Below are 25,816 nucleotides of genomic sequence, written 5' to 3'. Positions count from 1 at the left end.
AATCTATCCAGCATCTTGATACCTGATATTGGAAACTATTGAAGATCATTTGGATACTTTGTAATTTTAAGTCCTCCCAGCCAATACTGAGACCGGACGCTGTCTTCCACGTGTTACTTGATTACCATCACAGCTGCTGGCGCGGCGGAGTACACGGAGACTTCCCATTTGCATGGTCTGTCACAGAACGGAGGCCGCTCATCCCCTCTCCGCCAGCAGAGAGAGTGAGAGAGCGAGACTGCAGCAGGCACTCGAAGGAGACCTAACCTGCTACTTTACCTGCCACTTGTGGAGCATTGAGCCAGAGACGCTCCGTGAGTAATTCCCCTGCATGGGACTCCATATACTAAAATTCAAGTGGGTCACAACCATCTAAAGCAGGTGTCATCGGATTTGTCCGACTGTCCTTTTTCCTTTATCATACTTGCGGGCCAGGACTGTTCCAATTATATGATATATTTATTTACATCAAGTGCCGGATTTCTTTCATTATCACGGTTGATAATCCGCGTTTAGCATATGGGACATTGCCATTTCATTACCTTCATTGGATACCCCCGTGTTATACACAATTACAAATTTTAATGTGCTAAAAATATTAGCCATCATATAGTACAGGCACTTTGAGGCTAATTTTATTGTTATTGTCTAGTGTTTTCATGTATGTATTTATATCTAATTTATTTTCATTAAATATGTGTGATTTTTATTACTGATACAATTGATTGTTGTTTCTGACAGGGACACACCAGTGCAGTATTTCTTTAATTATTTCCTTGTGTTTTTTGAGGTTTGGCATACCTCTTTTACAGCTGCAGGCTGCCTCCAATTTAACAGATCCACACAGGTCCAGTATTTTTTGTATTCAGATACGACCATGTCAGGTTAAGCCCAGTCTGGCATGGTCGTATCTGATACGACCGTTCCAGGAAAGTGGTTAAAATGCAAATTGCCCACATTGTGCGGCAAGTTTGAAACCACTAAATCACCAGCTGCTTAACTAAACTGCTGGTAGTTTAGTGAAAACTGCCATCATTATAGGGATGCCCAGGCCACTGCCGAATAGCATTGGCGAGTGGGTAAAAGGGTAAAAGTAAAAACAAGTGTATACCCACATTCACTACATATGAGCCCCGGTAAACATAAACTTATATGTGTGCCCCTTTACCTAAAAATATTTATATTTGTCCCTCTAATAGCTAAAATAATGATATTGCCCTTTTATTGAATAAATATTTTGTCTTTTGCCCTTTATTCTCTCTGTACCACCCCACCCCCAACCTCCCACAATATCTTCGTCTTTTACTTACATTTCTTGATCTGACATTGGGCCTGATTCAGAACAGTACGCAGTGCCAGATTGTCCACATGGGCCTGGAGCTGAAAATTATGAAGGGCCTATTGTGTGTGACCACCATCTAATATTAAGTGCATTACAGTCCTCGACATCTCTCTCTCTCTATATATATATATATATATATTTATATTAATATATATATATATATATATAGAGAGAGAGAGAGAGAGAGAGAGAGAGGATAGTCCAATATGGGCACTCACTAGGGTGGTTAGAGTTGTACTGTGAAGGGTGCCTGCTGAATTACCAGTAGTCCGGTTCAACATGTACAAGCAAGCAGAATATATATATATATATATATATATATATATATAATACACACACACACGTGTTGGGTATGGGATGCACGCACTCAGGATCCTGCCGGTCAGAATCCCGGTGCCGGCATCCCGACAGGGTTAGGATACCGACACATGTCGGTAACTATCCTAACGGTAGCATCTAGATGCCCTTCACCTAACGGACCCCGACGTCATCAGTTACTATCCACATGGGCATAGAGGGGGAATATAAACTGAGCCCGAAGCGTGGCGAGCGAAGCAAGCCCGCAATGGTACAAATTTCCACTATTAGGGGTCAGGTACTCCAGCTGAGACGAGATAATGAGGGCATGCAACTGCACTTCCGCCCTCACTCCACATCACATCCAGGTCCTTACGATGAAGGGAAAATATCACCTAACCCTCCCTCCCCGGTGCCTGAACCTAACCTAACCCTCCCCTCAACTACATTATTGACCATTGGGATGCCGGCGGTAGGGATGCCAACACTGGGATTCTGACAGGTTTCAGGATTCAGCCGCCGTCACATCAGGAGTCAGCCGCCGGCACATTCTAAGCGCCGGCATCCCGACTTTCCGGATCCCATATATACATATACACACACACATAAATGCACAGGGGACAGACATTACACTGACCTATGGCAAGTTATGTTGGTCTTTCCACAAGGCCAATGACAGCTGCATTCCCTCCCGTGCTAGGTAGGCAGCTCAGCCTCTGCGCTGCAGCGCTGACAGTTTACCTGACATCAGTGCCCAGCTGCCTACTTAATTGCTGAGAAAGGAGTTGAAGGTGAATGGGCGGGGTTTTACATGACCCAGGAGTGGAGCTATGGGTGATCAGAGGACACAGGACAGCTTTGTATGGCACAGGCCAGGGACTCAGGGAGCAGAGCTTCATTCATCCAGTATGGAGCTTCAGGTGGACAGGGGGCGGAGCTTCAGGTGGTTTGGGGCAGGGCTTCGGGTGATACGAGGGAGGGTGGGGTTTTGGACGGACTGCTGATAGAATGTGGAGTGGGGGTGAAATAGCAATGCTTCAGGGCCGAGCTGTCGGCAAGTGAGTGATCTGTTGGTGGTGACAGGAAAACAAAATCCTGTTCCTGTCTGCACAGCAGTTTATCCTGTGGGCCTATTTTCAATGGAGGGCTTGGAGCTTCAGCTCCACCCGCCCCATTGTTAATACGGCCCTGGCTAAACGCAATGCTGATGTTTTTGCAAATGTAGCAATTTTTCTTGTCACCACACGTGTCTGGAGTGTCTCGACCGTTTCATTGTTGTCACATCCTGCATCTGTGATCCTGCACACAGGAAACATGGGTCCGGTGTCTCAGTTACAGCGGCCATTCTCAGTGACCATAGACTCACTCAAGGAGTGGATGTTTCCCTGATCTGCATCTAATGCTGCGTATGTGTAAGCAGTTGCGGACTGCTATGAGGGCACTGGTGGGCATCTTAATACAAGTATCGGCCACTGTTATATTCACATATTTTCGCACATCCATAGCTGCGAAAATCTCATCTATGGTAGCAATAGAGTACAATAAAACAGGTTGCTCATTTTATTAAGTTATCTCCCACTCTCTGCTGAGTGGGCTGTATTAGGGATACCTCCAGCTAAAATCAGATTGTTGGGAGGGAGTAAAAAATTGCTTTTAATACAAGAGTCTGTGGTGGCACACAAGACCAAGCTATTCTATGTTTTTTGTATTGGCTGGTTGCAGATTACATTACATGAGGAGTTTTGGGCACAGAGGCAGATAAGTAACAAGGCAGCACAGACAGGCGCCTAGGGCCCGGTGGTCCCAGGTGGCTGCCAACGCCATAATGCTACTGTAAGGACAGCAAAGTGGGGACCACTCCTGGAGCCCCGGGCAGCCAGGCTGTCAGAGGATGTGACTGCTTGACACATTGCTGGAGATGGGGAGCTGGAGATGGGGAGCATTACTGGGGTCAGTGACTGACAGGACTGCTCTCAGTGCCATGGGGTGGGGGATCATCCCCAGCCCCCTGAGTAACCATGCAGAGAACTGTGGCCAGAGAGAAGAATCCGTCCCCAGCCACCCGTCATGTCTTAGTGAAGGTGAGTGGGCTGCAGGCACAGTGTGGGTGCATGGCTACTGCTGCTGCCTTCCCCCTGCTACTGCTGAGGATGCAGCAGTCCATGCAGGAACCGCCGCCACCAGCCAATATGCTGCATCCATCACACAGTGACCAGGTAGCCCTAACTACACAAGTCAGAACTCACTCAGTGCTGTCAGTGTCAGGTCTCCCTCCTGACTGTAGCCGTTGCTAAATGTCACTGTACACATGCACACACGTGATCTGTCAACTGTCTGTGTCTATGTCATGTATCATTGCATGATGATGACTTTTTTTTTAAATAAAAACTTTCCCCTCCCCTTTTATACAGTATATGTGTCATATGGGCCTATTTATCAACCATGCACATTCTGTATATTTTATGAATTGTTGCTACTGTATGTACTAAGGGCCTGACTCATTACCAACCGCAACTGCGACTACGCATCGCAGTGCATGTGCGCGAACCAGCCACTGCGATCAGGACTGCGATTGCAGTGACTACGCAGAGCTGTGATGGGGCATTGTGAGCTGTGATGGGGCAGTGTGAGCTGTGATGGGGCATTGTGAGCTGTGATGGGGCAGTGTGAGCTGTGATGGGGCAGTGGGAGCTGTGATGGGGCAGTGGGAGCTGTGATGGGGCAGTGTGAGCTGTGATGGGGCAGTGTGAGCTGTGATGGGGCAGTGTGAGCTGTGATGGGGCATTGTGAGCTGTGATGGGGCAGTGTGAGCTGTGATGGGGCAGTGTGAGCTGTGATGGGGCAGTGTGAGTTGTGATGGGGCAGTGTGAGCTGTGATGGGGCATTGTGAGCTGTGATGGGGCAGTGTGAGCTGTGATGGGGCAGTGTGATGGGGCAGTGTGAGCTGTGATGGGGCAGTGTGAGCTGTGATGGGGCAGTGTGAGCTGTGATGGGGCAGTGTGAGCTGTGATGGGGCATTGTGAGCTGTGATGGAGCAGTGTGAGCTGTGATGGGGCAGTGTGAGCTGTGATGGGGCAGTGTGAGCTGTGATGGGGCAGTGTGAGCTGTGATGGAGCAGTGTGAGCTGTGATGGGGCAGTGTGAGCTGTGATGGGGCAGTGTGAGCTGTGATGGGGCAGTGTGAGCTGTGATGGGGCAGTGTGAGTTGTGATGGGGCAGTGTGAGCTGTGATGGGGCATTGTGAGCTGTGATGGGGCAGTGTGAGCTGTGATGGGGCAGTGTGAGCTCTGATGGGGCAGTGTGAGCTGTGATGGGGCAGTGTGAGCTGTGATGGGGCAGTGTGATGGGGCAGTGGGAGCTGTGATGGGGCAGTGTGAGCTGTGATGGAGCAGTGTGAGCTGTGATGGGGCATTGTGAGCTGTGATGGGGCAGTGTGAGCTGTGATGGGGCAGTGTGAGCTGTGATGGGGCAGTGTGAGCTGTGATGGGGCATTGTGAGCTGTGATGGGGCAGTGGGAGCTGTGATGGGGCAGTGGGAGCTGTGATGGGGCAGTGTGAGCTGTGATGGAGCAGTGTGAGCTGTGATGGGGCAGTGTGAGCTGTGATGGGGCATTGTGAGCTGTGATGGGGCAGTGTGAGCTGTGATGGGGCAGTGTGGATGGGGCAGTGTGAGCTGTGATGGGGCAGTGTGAGTTGTGATGGGGCAGTGTGAGCTGTGATGGGGCATTGTGAGCTGTGATGGGGCAGTGTGAGCTGTGATGGGGCAGTGTGATGGGGCAGTGTGAGCTGTGATGGGGCAGTGTGAGCTGTGATGGGGCATTGTGAGCTGTGATGGGGCAGTGTGAGCTGTGATGGGGCATTGTGAGCTGTGATGGAGCAGTGTGAGCTGTGATGGGGCAGTGTGAGCTGTGATGGGGCAGTGTGAGCTGTGATGGGGCAGTGGGAGCTGTGATGGGGCAGTGTGAGCTGTGATGGAGCAGTGTGAGCTGTGATGGGGCAGTGTGAGCTGTGATGGGGCAGTGTGAGCTGTGATGGGGCAGTGTGAGCTGTGATGGGGCAGTGTGAGTTGTGATGGGGCAGTGTGAGCTGTGATGGGGCATTGTGAGCTGTGATGGGGCAGTGTGAGCTGTGATGGGGCAGTGTGAGCTCTGATGGGGCAGTGTGAGCTGTGATGGGGCAGTGTGAGCTGTGATGGGGCAGTGTGATGGGGCAGTGGGAGCTGTGATGGGGCAGTGTGAGCTGTGATGGAGCAGTGTGAGCTGTGATGGGGCATTGTGAGCTGTGATGGGGCAGTGTGAGCTGTGATGGGGCAGTGTGAGCTGTGATGGGGCAGTGTGAGCTGTGATGGGGCAGTGTGAGCTGTGATGGGGCAGTGTGAGCTGTGATGGAGCAGTGTGAGCTGTGATGGGGCATTGTGAGCTGTGATGGGGAAGTGTGAGCTGTGATGGGGCAGTGTGAGCAGTTGGTTGGTATATATGGGTTTCGCTGCACCAAATGAGCAGGTCGCGGCCCTCTGGACAGGTACCTGGGAGTGGCAGGAAGACCGGAACTATATTAGAATGAATTAGCACTGGGAACCCTAGGGATGTAATAGCACTAGAGGCCAGCGTGAAAACTAAATAGCTAGGACACAAAGGATCAGCTAGGACTGAATACTTCAACACAGGAGATCAGCGTGTGAACTGAATACTTGAACACAGGAGATAAGCATGTAGTGGTAATTGCTAGAGATCCAGGTGCTGACTTGCACAGAGATACACAGAGAATTGTGGATACAGGCATGTTATGGGAATTACTAGAGATCCAGCTGAGAGCTAATTAGTAATTAGCATGAAAGCTGACACCACAGGAACACAGGGAGGCAGTTAGAGAGCTGAACAGCACACTAAAATACAACACAGGAATTTGCAAGAAACATTGGAGTTCTGTGAGACAGCTGAAGTAAAACGCTGGGAATTAGCTTGGGAGCTAATACAAGTAACACTGGAGGTCAGCGTGAGGGCTGAAACAACACACTGAGAACTTCACATGGAGAAACACTGGTGAGTATCTCAGTCACTGGAACAGCAAAGTTGAACAGCAATTCCCTGTTCCTGGAGTCAGACTAAATACCCCTGGGTAGCTGGTCATTGGATCATCTGATTGACCACAGGACTACCATTGGGAGACACTAGTCAGGTGATATGGACCAACATGGCTGCGCCCATGCCTGGCACCCCGGGAACGCACGGAAGCCCTAGCAGACCCCGAGGAGAATACTCAGTCACCACTCACCTCCACTTCCAGCGGCTGAACACCTAAGCCCAAGGACGCCGGAGCAGAGGTGAGTAGTGGCCGATCCCAGGCCGCATCCTGACATAAAGCTTTTACACTGCGATGATGAATGATTTAAGAAAGCTAAGTAGTACGACAGGGAGTAGTCATTATTTTAGTGATAACCTGTCTATAGTGGATAGACAAGCACTGAATAACCTCATACAGGATAGGAGCATTATGATTAAACAGGCAGATAAGGGTGGGGACCTGGTTATTCAAAACACTGTATTAGAAGCCAATAGACAGTTGAATAATCTTCTGTTTTTTTTCTAAATTACCATCTGACCCCATGCCCTTGTTTCAAGAGGAATTGAATTCACTATGAAGCTCTTAATAATGGTATCATTTATTTAGACACTTAGAAGTTTCTGTCTGTCAAATATCCCTGTATCCTGATTTACTACCACCTTCCTGAACTGCACAAGACACTTATATCCCCACCTGAACATCTAATAATATCCAGAGTGGGTTCACTCACTGCTAATCTATCAGCTGTCATAGATGCTCACTTACAAAAGTATGTAACAGCTCTCCCTTCCCACATTAGAGATACCACTTGTTTCTTATAGACTATAGAGTCAGTTACCTGGCAAGATTCATACATCCTCCTTACATGTGATGTTGAATCACTCTACACCAATATCTCTCATGAGTTGGGTATATTGGTGATTAATCACTATTTGACCTCTGAGGGAGAAGTGGATGAACGATTACGTTCTTTTCTTTTACTGTCTATTCATTTTATCCTTGAACACAATTATTTTTGTTTTAATACACAATTCTTTTTACAGACATGTAGTCCGGCGATGGGGACCAGGTTCGCTCCGAGCTGCGCAAACCTATACATGGGATTGTTTGAAGAATGGCATGTGTGGGGGAGCATCTTCGGGGCGAATCTGGTCCTTTATGGATGCCATATTGATGACATTTTTATCATTTGGAATGGGGATTTTGATACTCTTACTAGTTTTGCCACTCATTTGAATCATAATATTTTAGGTTTAAAATTCACTTACACGCTTGATTTAACTAAGATTAATTATTTGGATATTATGGTATGTGCTTCTGGTGGGAATTTCAGCAACCTATATTAAAGAAGTTCACTGTCAGAATTATATGTACTATAACAGCTGCCATTACCGTGGAGAGACAACATCCCCAAAGGTCAGTTCCTCCATCTTAGGAGGAACTGCTCCTTGGAGTCAACTTTCATTGTGCAGAGCAGAGACATGTACTCTGCTTTCCTCAAAAAAGGTTATCCAAGTTACTTTTTGGATAAAGCTTTAGAAGAGGCAAAATCCTGATCTAGGACTTCCCTCCTGTCACTCCTCTCAAACGGCACTACTGCTGCCAATAATCGAAAGAAATTAGTCCCTTCTGACAGATCACTATCCTTTATTACACAGTTCAAGGCTCTATTTACTACAATCCGCATATTGAATGCGGATTGTAGTGTGATATTACCGAGTGAATTCGCATTGCAAATTCAGGCAATATCACAGGGATTTACTATAAATCCCTTGCAGGGACAGAGCTTGTGATAAAGCTCTGTCCCTGCGGATCCCATCCGCACTCTAGTCGCGGTATTTTTGGAAAAAATACCGCGACTAAGAGCCCGCGCATGCGCGGACCCACCGTCGCTGCTACCCCCCATGATGCTAAGCCCCTGAAGACACTGAAGCAGAGATTAGCCCCTAGTCTTTTTAAAAATTATTACACAACCGCATCTCATAATATGCCTTCCACTTCTCTCAATTGGTTACCTGTAAAACCAAAAGGTTTTTTTTAAGTGCGGCCAACACAGATGTCTGACCTGTAAATATGTTGTGAACGGCTGTACGACTGTCACTTCTTTTTCTACAAAAGGGACTTTCTAAATCACAAGTTTCATGAATTGCAAATCAAAAGATGTGATATATGTCATACAGTCCACTCGTAATCTTAATATTCGATTTTTAGAACATAGACTTAACATCAAGAAGGGTATCAGGACGCATTGCTTATCACAACATAAGAGCAGGTGCCTTGCTAACAGTACTAGCGGTCTATCAATAATAGCCATTGAGAGAATCAATAAAACACAAAGGGGAGGTGATAGATTGAATTAATTATGCAGGCGTGAAACATTTCCAATCTTTCAATTGGATACTCTGTCTTCTCAAGGTCGTAATGACTCAATTGAATTGAATAATGTTTAGGGTTCATGTGGTCACATTCGCCGGCACTCTAGGTTCTAGAGGTCGACACCTTGTCCACACCTGACCCCACATCAACACTTCTCCCCCTGTCTCTCCAGAACTTGGTGACTCTTAGTTGTTCATTTGAGTTTTTGATATCTTTCACTGTCAGCACCACAATTGGTTCTTTTTCTGGGCGTTGTTCTTTTCCTTTTTTTTTCTTATTCCTCACAGTCTCTCGGGACATGGTGCATTTTTATGGGTTCCCATTGAGGCACATTTATATCACCATAGCTCGTTGTGCACCTCTGACACATCCATTTATTATCCTTCTGTCCCCCTTAATCACTATTTATAGACCTATTTGATTTGACATCCAACTGAGCAGTTTGGTCCGACACCGCATTTACTTAAGATAAATACCATTTTGATTAAAAAGTATTTATTTAAAAGACTATGTTAAGGCAATATACATTATTTTTTTTTTCTTTTTAGGATCTGTTATCAATTTATAAGTCCTGACATCTATTTATGACTGTTAGGATGTTGCATATCTATCTGCACATAGTCATATACATTTTTTTACATTTTATTATATTTTTTTTTCAGTGTTTATTCTGTTTATTTTGTTATGTAATAATCATCATTGTTCAATGTTAGGGATTCTTAAAAATTATTATTTTATTTTTTACAGTAATACATTGGGTTTTAACCTTAAAGTAGTCTTCTTATTAGCCAGGAATATTGGATTTTCTCAATTATCATACGATCAATGTGGAGTTCATTTAAACAGTTATACACTGGGTTTTTAACTTCAACGTAGTCCTTTTGCTGGCCAGGAACACCTGATTTATTTAAATATCCTACCATGAATGTGGATTGACACCAGGAACATGATTACACCTGTACCAGCTTACTCTTCTAATTACACAAGGTCTATTTAAGCCATGGATGCGAATGTGGGGTATTACCTCTGAGAAAATGGCTAGTGACATATCAGCCGAGAAATGCATTAGTTGTTTTTACCCCGTATATTCCTTTGAGCAGAACACTGGTGACATACATTTTGCTGTCTGATGTTACAGTACCTTATGGATGTACCAGCTTTATCTTCTTGCGTAGAGGTGGCTGCTACTGCTCCCACTGAAAGGCCTCCAGGACAAAGCCGACATTTCCCATTGCTGCCGGGACTTCCATTGCCTCACGGCACAGTGCACTGTGCTTTTGGGCTGCTGCTATATATCCAGGGAGTACCGAACGGAGTTTCCGACAGGATGTCAGACCTCTCCGACACCTGGAAGAGTAGGTTCTGACTCTGTATGAGGACAATTTACACAGCACTCCGGACCCTGCTTAACCACCCTATATCTTTAGGGTGTGTGTTCTCTATCTAACGGAGGAGTCCTATAAAGCACATAACTATACCTGCTTTAACACTATATACAAGTACTGTAACTTAGGCTCCATATTTTACACTTCACAGAATTTGTGGGTTCATATTATATTAGGAGAGCGAGCCTATTGCAGCCAAACCTCTTTGACGTTCTATTATATACTGGCTCCTGGCTCACGATTTTTTCGCTCAGTCAAACTGAGGATTCAGAATTGTCTTTTTTATACATGCTGGTTTTATGTACAGTATATTTTTTATGGCCATTTATTGTATGTCGTTACCTGCTGATTAAAATGTCATGTTTATATGTGTCTTATTAGTAAGATAGTATTATTAAATTTTTAATTAACATCAGCTCTCCCAAGTTTGTTTTTGTTGTTTTGGTTATATACACGTTGACAGTACATTTTTGTGTTATTTTTAGGGTAAATGTTGACATTATGAACATGTAGACATTCTAACCATGTCAACATTTATGATTGTCAACATTTTCCATGTCAACGCAATGTCCATGTTGACATGCTGATTGTCAACATTCAGAATCTGTTGACATTCTGGTGTCAACACTCTGATTGTCGACTTTTCATACTACACCCATAGCTACAGTGTATACAGCTGCTGCACATTTAAGGTGCATACACACGAACAGATATATCGTTACGATATGAATGATAACGATATCATTCAATGATATATAGTCCATATCGCACCATTTGTTTGTAGCCAAAGATGAACGATACGCACTCCCGCGGACGATCACCAATATCTTTTGTCGTCCGTGCTGCAAGGCCAATTTGGACGATATCGTTATCGTTCACATCGTTCTAGAATGAATGTAATGAACGATGAATGGTATAGATATAATGCCACTCCGAGGGAAACTCCCAGGCGCCATTTTGAGAGTGTAGCAGAGCAGCACTTACGCCCAGCACTTAGCCCTCTGAAGCAGTTGAAGCAGGATTCCTGAAAAAAACGGTAACTAGGCTTTACTGCCCACCAATGTACCCTGTGCCTGTAATGTAGCCACTGCCCAATAATCTGCCCTATGCATGCAATGTAGCCACTGCCCACAAATGTGCCCGCTGCCTGCAATGTAGCAACTGCCCACCAATGTGCCCTGTGCCTGCAATGTAGTCACTGCCCACCAATCTGCCCTATGCATGCAATGTAGCCACTGCCCACCAATGTGCCCGCTGCCTGCAATGTAGCCACTGCCCACCAATGTGCCCTGTGCATGCTAGGTAGCCAGGCAGCGGGCACATTGCCCACCAATGTGCCCGCTGCCTTCAATGTAGCAAGATATAGAACTTCCGTACGGTCTTCCATAAGGAGCACAAAAAATATATAGATGCTCAACGATCAGGAGCAGGGGCCAACGAAGTTGTCAAGCCAAGTCTTTGATATTATGATCTCCTTAGCTTTGTGTTGGAAAAAGAACCGGAGAGGCAATCAAGGAGCACCCTGGATCCTGACGAATTGGACAACAGTATAGAGGCTGGTCCTGAGAGTCAAAATCAGGTATGTATATTATATATTTTTTTTTTCATTTTCAAAATCTGTACTTTCTTAGTGCTAGAATGTAATTTTTATTGTTTTTTTGGGTGTTTAGATAAATTCTCGTATCCTTTTTTGGTTTTATTTTTCAAATGTATCTTACATTTTGTATTGGCAACAAACTAAACATTTTTTCCTTCCTAGTCCCTTAACTTGGACGTTGATGTTGGCTCTCCGGAGTGAGCACGCAGTGCTAGAAGTGAGGGAGCTAGAGTCACCATTGCAAGCACAGTCAGGTGCAAAGAAGCGGAGGATGGCATCAAGAGTTTCATATTCTAGTTTTGCACTGTCTAGGTCTGAGCAATTTATGAAACGAGCAGAAGAAATATTACAAACTCCCACAGATCAATTTGTTGCTTTTTGGCTAAATATAGCAAATAAAATGCGAGCTATGCAGCCAACCCAATAGCTCCATTGCAGGCGTGTGATATATGAGGCGCTAGGACGTGGTATGATTGGAAATCTGGATGATACCACGGCGTAAAACCATATATCCCACCGCAACCCACCCCACCGGCAACAAGCACTTATCTACCTCCTCCATCGTATCCCACATTTCCTCCATAACATTCCTATTCTTATGTTCCACCGCGTACCCCGGCGCCTCCTTCCTACCAACCTTCCACATCTGCAAGTAGCATGCCCTCAGCTTGGCTGAGCACTCTTCAGGACGAAGAAGAGTTTCATAGCGATGAATGTGTTTTTATAATGTTTTTCATGCTTGTTTAAACTCTGGTTATTTCATGATGATGATCATGAGTGGGTCATCTTACCATATTGTTGGCTTTTTCACTTGTACAGCCCCTCTTCTTGAATTTTTTGTATTTGTATTTTTTTTGGTTGACTCCTGTGGATACTGTATGGTCCAGTCTAGGTCTGCCTTTGGCACTTAAAGGCACTTATTGGCCTAGTTATAATGTTATGACTCCCGTTCATATTTATCCCCAAAAAATATGGGAAATTTTGCCTTATAAAATTATGCAAATAATTTCAAAAAGTTTTCTGTGTGATTTTTTTGGCGCAATAGAGACACGAAATAAGTAATTGTATCAGTTTAGTTATAGATGTTAATATTTTATAAAATTAATGTAATGTATGAATTATTAATACCTGCCTTTGGATTGAGGACCAACAGATTTCCAATGTTTACTACCAGGTAAGTGTAAAAAATATACATATCCAGGTGGCCCCGCACCGCACACCCTGCACCCATAATAAACTTATCTCTCTGGAGTCCCACCTCACTGTAAATAAATCTGTACAATTTGCGCAGTAGCCATGTTTCTGTTTGCGCAGTACAGGGCAAATGGCCACCACAGCAATTTTCCCAAGTGACCTTTGCATGCGCTATAGACTCTGGATTCACTCTAGTGTCCAGAGTCTAGAACTGTGGCATTTGCTGCGCACAGCTCAGAGAGCTGCGGGCTGCCGAACGGAGAGGTGGGGGCCTGTGAAGGAGACTGTACACGGGCCCCCTCCTCACTAGAAATGCCCCTACTAATAGGGCTTTTAAAAAATGTTGCTATACATTATGGAATGTGAATTTCAACAATAGCTATAGTGGCACTTATTACCCACCTGTCATCTAAACGGGCCTACCCATTACCCGACTTTATAAACAATCCGACCAAAACCAGGAGGTTTTTGGTCGCATTGTTCACAAAGTCGGGTAATGGATTGCCGACAAGGACCAGCGATGCGCGTGCACGCTAGGTCCTTGCTGTCCCTAACTGTCTACTGAACATGCCTGTCAACCTGATGACACTCATCAGGTTCGGTATGTTCAGGGATAGGAGGTCGGGCTCATTCACTGAATGACGTTCAGTGAACGCCGTTCAGTGCGGTGCCCGCACCTCAGCGGCATGAAGGTTTGAACGCTGGACGTTCAGAATTTCATGTCGGGTAATGTTCATTTGATTTATAGATATATCTTGCAGTTGTGTACTCACTGGTGGTTTATGTTTCCAGTTATGGGTATTTCCAGAATCCGTTTCCTTTTTAAAGTGACCAAACAATTGTAATCCAATTACATAAAATATAAGGAATAATGGCAAAGGTGGATGGTTAAATAACAAATATTTATTAAAGGTACAACATTTTTAAATGCTTTGAATTATAAAGTATAACCATCTTTATATTTAATTATATATTATAGGAAGAAGCAAACATCTTTACACACAGGCATCCTGCCATGGCACAGAGCCTTCCTCGTTAAAATAGGCCATGTACTGGTACCTGATCTGTTTTGCCCCTCTTGTGGCTACCTCTGTAATAGGTGGTCCCGAGATAGAGGCCCACAGATCAGTTTCCGGAAGAAAGTCCGGACACTCCGCTGGTATTGAGGTGGGTGGAATTTAAGAAGTACTCCGCTGACGAAGCATGTTGTGAATTGCACATGATGCCAGCATGACCCAGTTGATTTTATCAACTCTCAAATTTATTGGCGTGTGAAAACCGCGGAACCTATTGCTTAAAGTGCCAAAAGCATTTTCCACTGTTCTCCTAGCTCTTGAGAGGCGATAATTAAAGATCCGCCATTCAGGGTTTAATGCCCTTTGCGGAAAAGGCTTCATTATATGTTCTTGGAGGGAAAAAGCCTCATCCACAACAAACACAAATGGTAGTCCATATTTACATTCTGCGGATGGTGGAAGATTAAAGGCCATTTGCTAATAACCGCTCATAAAAGGTAGTTTTTTTTAAAAGTACCACCATCGGATGCATGGCCATTTTTGCCGACATCGACAAACATAAACTCCAAGTTTGCGTTTGCTATAGCCATCAACACTATTGAGAAATAGCCTTTATAATTATAATATAAAGACCCAGATTTGACAGGCGGTGTGATTCTTATATGTTTTCCATCCATCGATCCACCACAATTGGGAAAAATCCACCTATGCTCAAAAACGTCTGCTATTCCTTTCCAATCCTCCTTTAACGCTGGAAACTAGGGAAAAAAAAATATATATATATATATATATATATATTTTAGATATTCGTAGGAAAAAAAATATGTAATTCTGTTTTAAACATTCTAAAATATTTATGCAGGCATATTACATTTGGGTTGGATATGCCACTGCTCATAATACCAGAATGCCCCAATAATTAAACATACCAATATAGATTCCTTATATGTTCTGCAATACAACTGTCATTTGTTTTAATGTTACCCTCAAACACCTCAGGCAGAGAGCAGGATCATACACAAGCTCAGAGGTACTGCCAGGGAGAGAGATAAACAGCATTTATAGTTTTTTGCAATCTTCTGCTCAGGTCAAAACATCACATTATTTGTGCTGCCTGCTTCACATTGGTGATCTGGTGAGGCAGGAGGCTTATCAGCTATAATACATGCCCCACACTGAGACGGAGCACGGCTTGAGAGCGGTGTATGTAGCCTTGCAGGTCTCCAGTATAATTAGTCCCAATGCCTGTGGTGATATTAGGGTTCCAAATTTAAGGTCCGCCAAGGATCTGCCATTTGTTAGATAACGCAAGGTAGCCACCAGCCTCTCCTCAGCAGCAATGGCCCTCCTCAGACTCGTATCTTGCCTCCGGATATATGGGGACACCAGGCAAAGCAACTATTGGAAAGTTGTGAAGAAGTTCCGGTAGTCGTCCGGGTTGTTCTCACGGATTTGCGGCATGTGGCATGTGGGAGAGAGAATCCCTCCGCAACAGCCAATCCTTCGTCCAGCACGAACGAGCCCTTCTCCTCTTCTGGGCACCCTCTCTATCTGCTATTATAACAGCTCCAGCATAAACCAGCAAGACTTGCTGACGAATGGAATCCATCACAATAGAAAACTAGAAACACTTTGTTCAAGACAAGGCCAAAACAAAGGCAAGCAAATTACCAGTGTTAAGTGTTCAGCAGGTAAACCTCACCAAACAAGTCTCACAGCATAAATGCAAGGGATTAAAATGGCCCCCATATATTTATTTTATCGGCCAACCCCCTTAGAAAAGACAGCCCAGATTTGGTTTTAAAACAACTTTTTTTTTTATTTAAAACAATATCGTTGATCGTTAGATATAAACGATATATTGTTCATCTTTCAGCATATCGTTCATGCATGTTTTAACGATTTTGCTTCAATGAACGATATCTTTGAACGATATCGTTGACCGATCAAATCGCTCCGTATGTACGCAGCTTTATGCTACAAATCTAATTTTTCACCACTTACTAAAGATGCTTTATTGGATTGAGATCTGGTGACTGTGGAAGACATTGGATTACGATGAACTCATTATCATATATGTGGAAATATCCTTTGATGACATGCGCTTTGTGGCATGGCTGGAAGCAGAGCCGGATTTAGACCTCATGGGGTCCTAGGCAAGATACCGGTTTGGGGCCCCACTCCCTTAAACAATCCATTGCATTATATCTTCATTGCTGATTCATGCCCTGGTACAGCACCCTGAAGAAAAGGTCCACTATGGCCTTGAACGTCTGCTCTATATGTACAATATACTTGATTTTTTAATTAAAATCCATGTAGTGCTGCCTGTTTCTTTCCATGGAGTATCTTTACTCCACTATTTGGAACCTGTATTACTATCAATACTAATTTAATTACAGTCCTTCGTAGTGCCAAACTCTTCACAAGTATGTATGCACATATTAAATATTTATTTATTCATACACTCTTTTCATAAATAGATTCAGTTACAGCCCAGACTCCATTATGAACTTGAAGAAGGCCTGGCCCCTTTACTGCCCACATGACAGCACCACATACTGCCCCCTCACGGAACCACATACTGCCCCCTTCACTTCCTGTCTCACAGCACAGCACCCCTCTCCCTTCACAGCACCGGCCTCCCTCCTCTCCTAGCATAGACCCCTCTCCCCCTCATAGCACAGACCCCACCCCCTCCCCTCACAGCACAGGCCCCTCACAGCATAGACACCACTGCCCTCTCAGCACAGAACCCCCTTCCTCTCTCAGCATAGACCCCACTCCCCTCACAGCTCAGCGCCTTTCACCCCTTCCCGCCAACACCAGCAAAATTACCTGATGGGCACTGGTGTATTTGCGCCATGGATCCGCATAGCTCTTCTTCTCCAACCTCTTGAACAGTGGCACACAGTCATGGAACTGGCGAGTTGCAGACCCAGGACCAAAATTATGCTTTAGCCCCCCACCTCAATGCTCCCTGACACATACCACACCCACTGTAATTTCCCTGATCCTATAACTGACCCACTGAAATATTCCCCAACATCACTGCCTGACCCCATACCTCACACACTGAAATACCCCTCGCTCACTATAATGTCCTGATTCCATAACTGGAACAAATACCCTTTCCAAAATCTGACAAAGGAAGAAAGTACCAAATTAAAATAGCATAACATTTTCATTTCTTAAATTAAATTGTACTACCTCTCATTGGACCTATTGTCATCTATTCTTCTTACACTGGATGAATTACTCAGAAGTTTCTTGTCAGTCTGAGGCTGTATTCCAACATTGGGGTAGGCAGCTCTAGAGGTGTTCACAAAAAGCAAAAATGGCGTGTGTGTGTGTGTATATCTATCTATCTATCTATCTATCTATCTATCTATCTATCAACATACACACACACACACACACACACACAAATAGATGTACAAAGATATAAACTATCATTTTGATGGTAATGTCAGTATAAAGGCTAGCTATCTCAATATTGTGACAGGATCACCAGAGATGGCGATAGTGAAGCAGACTGAGGCTGTGGCAGCCATCCAGCTAAAGACCAGGCCGGAGCCTGTGTCAGGACAGCTGACAATTGAGAAACCAGAGGCCAAGCCAGGCCAGGCTAACTATCCCAATGTTACTCTGCAGGAGGCAGAGAGAGACTTTGGACTAGGGGCCTGATTCAGACCCGCTCGCGAGCGCACAGCACTCGCAAGCGGGTCGATTGTGGGCTGCTGCGCACATGCAGCTCGCATGTGCAAGCCCCGGAGCGAGAGAGAAATTCTCTCGCTCCGGGACTCACTACAAAAGGAGCGGCTGTCGATGTTGATCGACACCTGGCCCTGTTTTGTAGGCGGGGAGGTAGGGAGGCTACACAAATGGAGGCGTTCCCGAAGGAACGCCTGCCGTTTGTGAGAGGCACCACTGACATCACCAGTGACGTCTATGGAGAGCTTCCTGCTCTGTTAGAGCAGGAAGCTCTCTGGGGCTTGCGACGGACGAGACCCTACCACAAGGGTCTCGTCGCAAGCCCCGATGGTCGCGTTGAAAAAAAAAGGCCTGATTCAGAGCGAGCGCTCTTAAAGAGCGTCTGGGACTGAATCAGGCCCTATGTTTGCAGACTGCCCAAGGTTAGTCAGGAATGAAGAAATGAGTCAGTGCCCTGATGGAGGCTAGGCATTTGTTGTATTGTTTCCTGATCATGTTGACATTAAAGCATTATTTCATTTATTTTACCTAGAAAAACTGCATGGACCCTCACTCGAGCACTAAACACTGCACCACTGACACCTATCTACCGTGCTAATTTCCCTGTGTTATCACAATATGTGAACCTCAAGATATCTTATAACAAAGGTCAATAGCATCAAGTAATGACAATTGTCAATTATCTATTCTTTCTAACTACAGCCCCAATTTAACTTTAGATATTTGGATAGACAGCTTTTACACAAACATTACTAGTGTAAAAATAGTATATATGTTTTCCGTATGTTTGTATGTGCTGCTCAGTGTCTGTATGTTCTTTATTGTTTTCACCCACCCATATCTGTATGTTTTGTACAAAGCTCCTCCCCTCTTCTGTATTATGATACCCCCCACCTATAAGTTCTGTATTGTGTTCCCACACCCCCTCATTTATATGCCCTGTATTGTGCTCCCCCTGTACGTCCTGCATTATGCACCCTCCATCTGTATGTTCTGTATTGTGCTCACCATCTGTATGTCCCCTACCCACTCTGAATGGCCTAATGGATTTTTGCCATTAATGTACCCCCCTGTATTGGAGGTAATGTGCTCACCCTCTGTATTCCCAGTAGTGTGCCCCCCTTCCTTCTGTATTTACAGTAATGTGCTCCCTCTGTATTCCCAGCAGTGTGCCACCCCTTGCTTCTATATATATGTGCCCCATTGCTTCTGTATATAAAGTAATGTGCCCCATTTTGTTTCCAGCAGTCCTCACCCCCTGTGTTCTCAGCAGTGTGCTCCCCCTCTGTGTATCCAGCAGTGTGCTCCCCCTCTGTGTATCCAGCAGTGTGCTCCCCCTCTGTGTATCCAGCAGTGTGCTCCCCCTCTGTGTATCCAGCAGTGTGCTCCCCCTCTGTGTATCCAGCAGTGTGCCCCCTTCTGTGTATCCAGCAATGTGCCTACCCCTCTGTGTTCCCAGCAGTCGGCCCACCCCCTGTATTCCCAGCAGTGTGCCCACCCCCTGTATTCCCAGCAGTGTGCCCACCCCCTGTATTCCCAGCAGTGTGCCCACCCCCTGTATTCCCAGCAGTGTGCCCCTTTGCTTCCAGCAGTGTGCCCAACCTCTATATTCCCAGCAGTGTGCCACCCCTTGCTTCTGTGTATACAGTAATGTGCCCCCCTGTGATCCCAGCAGTGTACCCAACGCCCAGCAGTGTGTCACCCCTTGCTTCTGTATATATTTGCCCCCTTCCTTCTGTACATACAGTAAGGTACCCCCCTGTATTCCCAGCAGTGTGCCCACCCATGTTCCCCAGCAGTGTGCCCACCCCCTGTGTCATCACCCCCTGTGTCTCAACCCCCTGTGTCCTCACCCCCTGTGTATCCAGCAGTTTGCTCCTCCTGTGTTCCCAGCAGTGTGCTCCCCCTCTGTGTATCCAGCAGTGTGCTCCCCCTCTGTGTATCCAGCAGTGTGCTCCCCCTCTCTGTATCCAGCAGGGTGCTCCCCCTCTCTGTATCCAGCAGGGTGCTCCCCCTCTCTGTATCCAGCAGGGTGCTCCCCCTCTGTGTATCCAGCAGTATGCTCCCCCTCTGTGTATCCAGCAGTGTGGTCCCCCTCTGTGTATCCAGCAGTGTGCTCCCCCTCTGTGTATCCAGCAGTGTGCCCCCTTCTGTGTATCCAGCGATGTGCCTACCCCTCTGTGTTCCCAGCAGTCGGCCCACCCCCTGTATTCCCAGCAGTGTGCCCACCCCCTGTATTCCCAGCAGTGTGCCCACCCCCTGTATTCCCAGCAGTGTGCCCACTCCCTGTATTCCCAGCAGTGTGCCCCTTTGCTTCCAGCAGTGTGCCCAACCTCCTGTATTCCCAGCAGTGTGCCACCCCTTGCTTCTGTGTATACAGTAATGTGCCCCCCTGTGATCCCAGCAGTTTACCCAACGCCCAGCAGTGTGTCACCCCTTGCTTCTGTATATATTTGCCCCCCTCCTTCTGTACATACAGTAAGGTACACCCCTGTATTCCCAGCAGTGTGCCCACCCATGTTCCCCAGCAGTGTGCCCACCCCCTGTGTCCTCACCCCCTGTGTCTCAACCCCCTGTGTCCTCACCCCCTGTGTATCCAGCAGTGTGCTCCTCCTGTGTTCCCAGCAGTGTGCTCCCCCTCTGTGTATCCAGCAGTGTGCTCCCCCTCTGTGTATCCAGCAGGGTGCTCCCCCTCTCTGTATCCAGCAGGGTGCTCCCCCTCTCTGTATCCAGCAGTGTGCTCCCCTTTGTGTATCCAGCAGTGTGCTCCCCCTCTGTGTATCCAGCAGTGTGCTCCCCCTCTGTGTATCCAGCAGTGTGCTCCCCCTCTGTGTATCCAGCAGTGTGCCCCCTTCAGTGTATCCAGCAATGTGCCTACCCCTCTGTGTTCCCAGCAGTCGGCCCATCCCCTGTATTCCCAGCAGTGTGCCCACCCCCTGTATTCCCAGCAGTGTGCCCACCCCCTGTATTCCCAGCAGTGTGCCCACCCCCTGTATTCCCAGCAGTGTGCCCCTTTGCTTCCAGCAGTGTGCCCAACCTCTATATTCCCAGCAGTGTGCCACCCCTTTCTTTCGTGTATACAGTAATGTGCCCCCCTGTGATCCCAGCAGTGTACCCAACGCCCAGCAGTGTGTCACCCCTTGCTTCTGTATATATTTGCCCCCTTCCTTCTGTACATACAGTAAGGTACCCCCCTGTATTCCCAGCAGTGTGCCCACCCATGTTCCCCAGCGGGTTGGGTATGGGAGACCGGTATTCGGGATGCCAGCTGTCAAAATACCAACAGCAGCATCCCGATACTCAGAATCCCGACAGGGGCTAGGTAAGTATTCTAACTGATTTTCTGGATTCTGGCACTGGGACATCCAGATCATAGGTAAGCTGACTACATCCCGTTCCCCCTCTGTGTATCCAGCAATGTGCCCCCGCCTGTGTTCCCAGCAGTGTGCTCCCCCATTGTTCCCAGAAGTGTGCTCCCCCTGTGTTCCCAGCAGTGTGCCACCCTCTATGTATCCAGCAGTGTGCTTCTCTTGTGTTCCCAGAAGTGTGCCCCCTCTGTGTATCCAGCAGTGTGCTCCTCCTGTGTTCCCAGCAGTGTGCTCCCCCTCTGTGTATCCAGCAGTGTGCTCCCCCTCTCTGTATCCAGCAGTGTGCTCCCCCTCTCTGTATCCAGCAGTGTGCTCCCCCTCTCTGTATCCAGCAGGGTGCTCCCCCTCTCTGTATCCAGCAGTGTGCTCCCCCTCTCTGTATCCAGCAGTGTGCTCCCCCTCTGTGTATCCAGAAGTGTGCTCCCCCTCTGTGTATCCAGCAGTGTGCTCCCCCTCTGTGTATCCAGCAGTGTGCTCCCCCTCTGTGTATCCAGCAGTGTGCTCCCCCTCTGTGTATCCAGCAGTGTGCTCCCCCTCCCTATGTTCCCAGCAGTGTGCTCCCCCTCTGTGTATCCAGCAGTGTGCTCCCTCTCTGTGTATCCAGCAGTGTGCCTGTGTCCCTGCAGTGAGTACCAGCACCTGTATAGGGGAACCTAACCTGAGGGCCACGACCTGTGTGTCGGACACAGCCAAGTCCATACATTCTTGTGAGGGTCCCTGGTGAATACCACCGGCACATTAGACGCCGCGCCTCAGGCATAGGTCTAGCCAATTCCCAAAATACGGGTCGCATCCATAATCCGTCCCCGGAAAAGTGGGTGTGACCTAATTACAAGGGCTGTGGTCTAATGAGAAATGCCATGCCCACAAGCCACTCCCCCCGTTATTTCATTCTGGGGGTATACCCACAACTCCAGGAGCTGATGACCATGCCCCCAATCCCTCTCTTTAGTGAATAAGCACAGCGAGCATGTGAAGGAGTATTTTCTTACCTTTATGATTTCTCTGCAGCGGGGAACCTATGAAGAAATTGATCCTTCTTGGACAGGCAGTTTCATGAGTCGGTGATCACTATTCATGCAGGAGGTCACATGATCCGGAAGGCGCCTGTTTGTGTAGCAATAAAGCCAATGTCATCATCATGCAACAGAGGTTTAACCAGATAATACATAGAAACAGAAGTTTTTTTGGGGGGGAAGATAAAATGGGAGTTTCTTATATTGAACAATTTAATACTAATAAAATATGTTTGCTAATTTGGTACCATTTGCATTCGAATATGGTTTCATTAGAATTGTTATCTTACTGAAGATGACTGTGCCCCAGTGTTTTCTTCTAATAGTACCAGCGTTCCTACCGTCCTATATGTGTGTCTCCAGCATCATCGCCTTGGTGTGTCTCCAGCCTATCCCCTTACGTGTTTCTTCAGCGCTATCCCCCTGCGCCTCTCCAGTGCCACCCCCAATTCTCTCTGGCACCATCCGCCTGTGTCTCCCCATAGTGCCATCATCCTGCGCCTCCCCAGCGCCATCATTCTGCATCTCCTCAGTGGCGTCTTTCTGCCCTAGCACAGAATAGCCCTTCTTTCTCACACTCAGGTCATCTCCCCTTAGCATAGAATACCCCCCTCCCCACAGATCATCATGTCCCGCACCCCTAGTGTAGCAGAGCCCCCTCCCCACAGACAGATCATCTCCACCTAGTATAGCAGACCCCTCCCCACAGAAATATCATCTCCCCTTAGAACAAAATGAGCCCACACCACCCCACAGACAGATCATCTCAGTATAGAAGCCCCCCTCCCCCACAGAAATATCATCTCCCCTTAGAATAATAATAGCCCACCCAACAGACAGATCATCTCAGTATAGTAGACCCCCCCTCCCCCACAGAAAGACCATCTCCCCCCAGTTCAGCAGATCTCCCCTCCCCCCTCCGACAGATCATCTCCCCTCACTCCCCCTTAAACAGATCATCTCTCTTCCCCCTACAGGGGTATTCAATATGGGTGCGATAACAACATTTTTGCGTTAATATCGGAGGTATGACGTCATTATCGCAGGTTTTACTTTTACACCGTATTCAATTTCAAAGACTTATCGCAGTTTTGAAAAGTCTTTGATAAAAAAACGGGGATAACTTTTCACCATTGAATAGGTGTCGAAAAAAAGTGCAGAATTGGGGTTTAGGGGTGCAGGCTTAAAAAAAATAGCCTGCACCCCTGGGAATGACATTTAAAAAAGAACTGTGTCAAAAAAAAGTTTTAAAAAAAATAGGGACACCCCAAAAAATTAATTTAAAAATTGGGGTGAAAAAAAAAAATGGGAAAAATTTTTTAACAATAGGGAAATAGGTTCAGGGCTATTCTGCAAGTATAGACGGCAGATGTTTTCTAGAATAGAATTATAGCGGCAGGTGCACAAATGCAGAATTTTTAAAAACTTACTTTAGGGACTTAAAAATATGCTAGTACCCATTTTCATGTACCCCAAATTTGATGGGACCACTTAAAAAAACGAAATAAATAACCTAAGTGCTCTTCTGCATCACTTATTCAATGTTGGGAAAAAAACACCTGCTGCGGCTATTTAAATCCCCGACTTTCAATTAAAGGCTAAAACGGGGGTACCCATAATGTTCCCCCATGTTTTTACAACTTTAGGGGGGTCTTACAATTATTTTAAGGAAAAATTTGTAACTTTACGCAAATCCAACTTCGGAGTTTCCCGTTTTCGTAATTTTATATTGAATACGGGATTAAGCGGGAGCGCGTACCATACCTTAACGCAGAAAAAAACTCAATATGAAACGTTAACTTCGACAGTGAAGTTAACGTTTCATATTGAATACCCCTCTAAGACAGATCATCTCACCTCCCCCCCTCCCCCTTAGACAGATCATCTCACCTCCCCCCCTCCCCCTTAGACACATCATCTCCCCTCCCCCTTAGACATATCGGCCCTGATTCAGAGCCGGACGCTCTGACCAGAGCGCTCGCTCTGAATCAGGGCCCACCTCCATTAAAATGGAGCGTCCTCCTGGACGCTCGTATAGCTGTGGGTCACCACCCACAGCATATACGAGCGTCCAACAAGATGGTCGCGATGGTCTTGACCATCGCGACCATCGGACTTGCGAGAGAAACCCTGTGGTCGGGTTTCTCAACCGCAAGGCCAGGAGTGATTTTGGCTCTATCAGAGCCAAAATCACTCCCACTGACATCACTAGTGATGTCAGTGGGGCCGGCTTCAGACGGTAGGCGTTCCCATAGGAACGCCTCCGTCTGGCAGGCACGCCCCCGGAACGCCCACCAAAGGGGGCGTGCTGTCAATCAACATCGACAACACGCCCCCTTTGGTGCGAGACCCGGAGCGATGGAAAGTCCTTCGCTCGCCGGGTCTCGCGCATGCGCATGACGGAGCTCCCTCTGTCGTGGGGAACATTGACCCACTTGCGAGCGGACTGCCGCTCGCGAGTGGGTCTGAATGACCCCCATCATCTCTCCCCCCTCCTCCTTAGACAGATCATCTCCTCTCCCCCTTAGACAGATGTTCTCCCCTTAGCAGGGCCCCCACCCCAGACATCCCGAGTCTCTCCAGACGGACTTAGCCCCATTGCCTTGCACTACAGCTAGCCAGAATGTCTCCTCTGTACTCTGCCGTCTCCCCAGGCTGTGAAATGAAACTTGACACATCACAGCCTGGGGAGTGAAGAGTAGAGAAGAGACAGACTGCCTGGGCGGCCTCCCATCCCCACCGACGCCGCAACTTACCTCTGCCACTGTCACCCGCGCCGCTCCACTTCTTTTCTTCTTCACTCCGTGGCGTGTGACACAAACGGCATGCTGGGTTGGGCTTAAATAGGCCGCTGGCCTTGCAAGAGAGGTTCAGGCAAGGCACAGGTAGAGCTGACAGGCAGCCGGCCCGGGCGCCTGTGATAAAATAGTAAGTCTGTGTCAGGACCCAGCGGCCGTGGATGAATGGGATAAGGGGGTGGGGCCTTAATGGAAAAGCGGCCCACACAACCAATCGGCCCACCGGGATTTTCCCGGCAGAAAGTAACTGCCAATCCGCCCCTGACTGTGGCTATAAAAGGGGAAGCATATGATCAGCAACAATACTAAATGCTGTGGCATTTAAACAATGCTCAGTTGGTATTAACCACTTGCCTGGCATTGTCTCCCTGTCAGGGTTGCATCCCATAGAGAGGGTGTGTGAAGTCGACGGTCTGTGATGGCTGACATAAGGTGCCCTTTGTGAGCCCCAGAATACCTTTTGATCAACATTATGGGGTGGTCGCTACGGAGAACGGCCACATACAAGACATCAAAGTGCTTGGAGTTCCCCTATGAGCGTTATATAATCACGGATGTCTGTACTCACTGAGCGGGCTGATCATCTGGCCCTTTGTAACTTCCTGATCAGAGGAGACTGATCACAAATATCACATTTCAAATTTCAGAAAA

The sequence above is a fragment of the Taudactylus pleione genome, unplaced genomic scaffold (genome assembly GCF_031769625.1).
Source record: "Taudactylus pleione unplaced genomic scaffold, aTauple2 ptg000086l, whole genome shotgun sequence".
Classification (NCBI taxonomy): domain Eukaryota; kingdom Metazoa; phylum Chordata; class Amphibia; order Anura; family Myobatrachidae; genus Taudactylus; species Taudactylus pleione.
Note: the sequence above shows the minus strand (reverse complement) of the source record.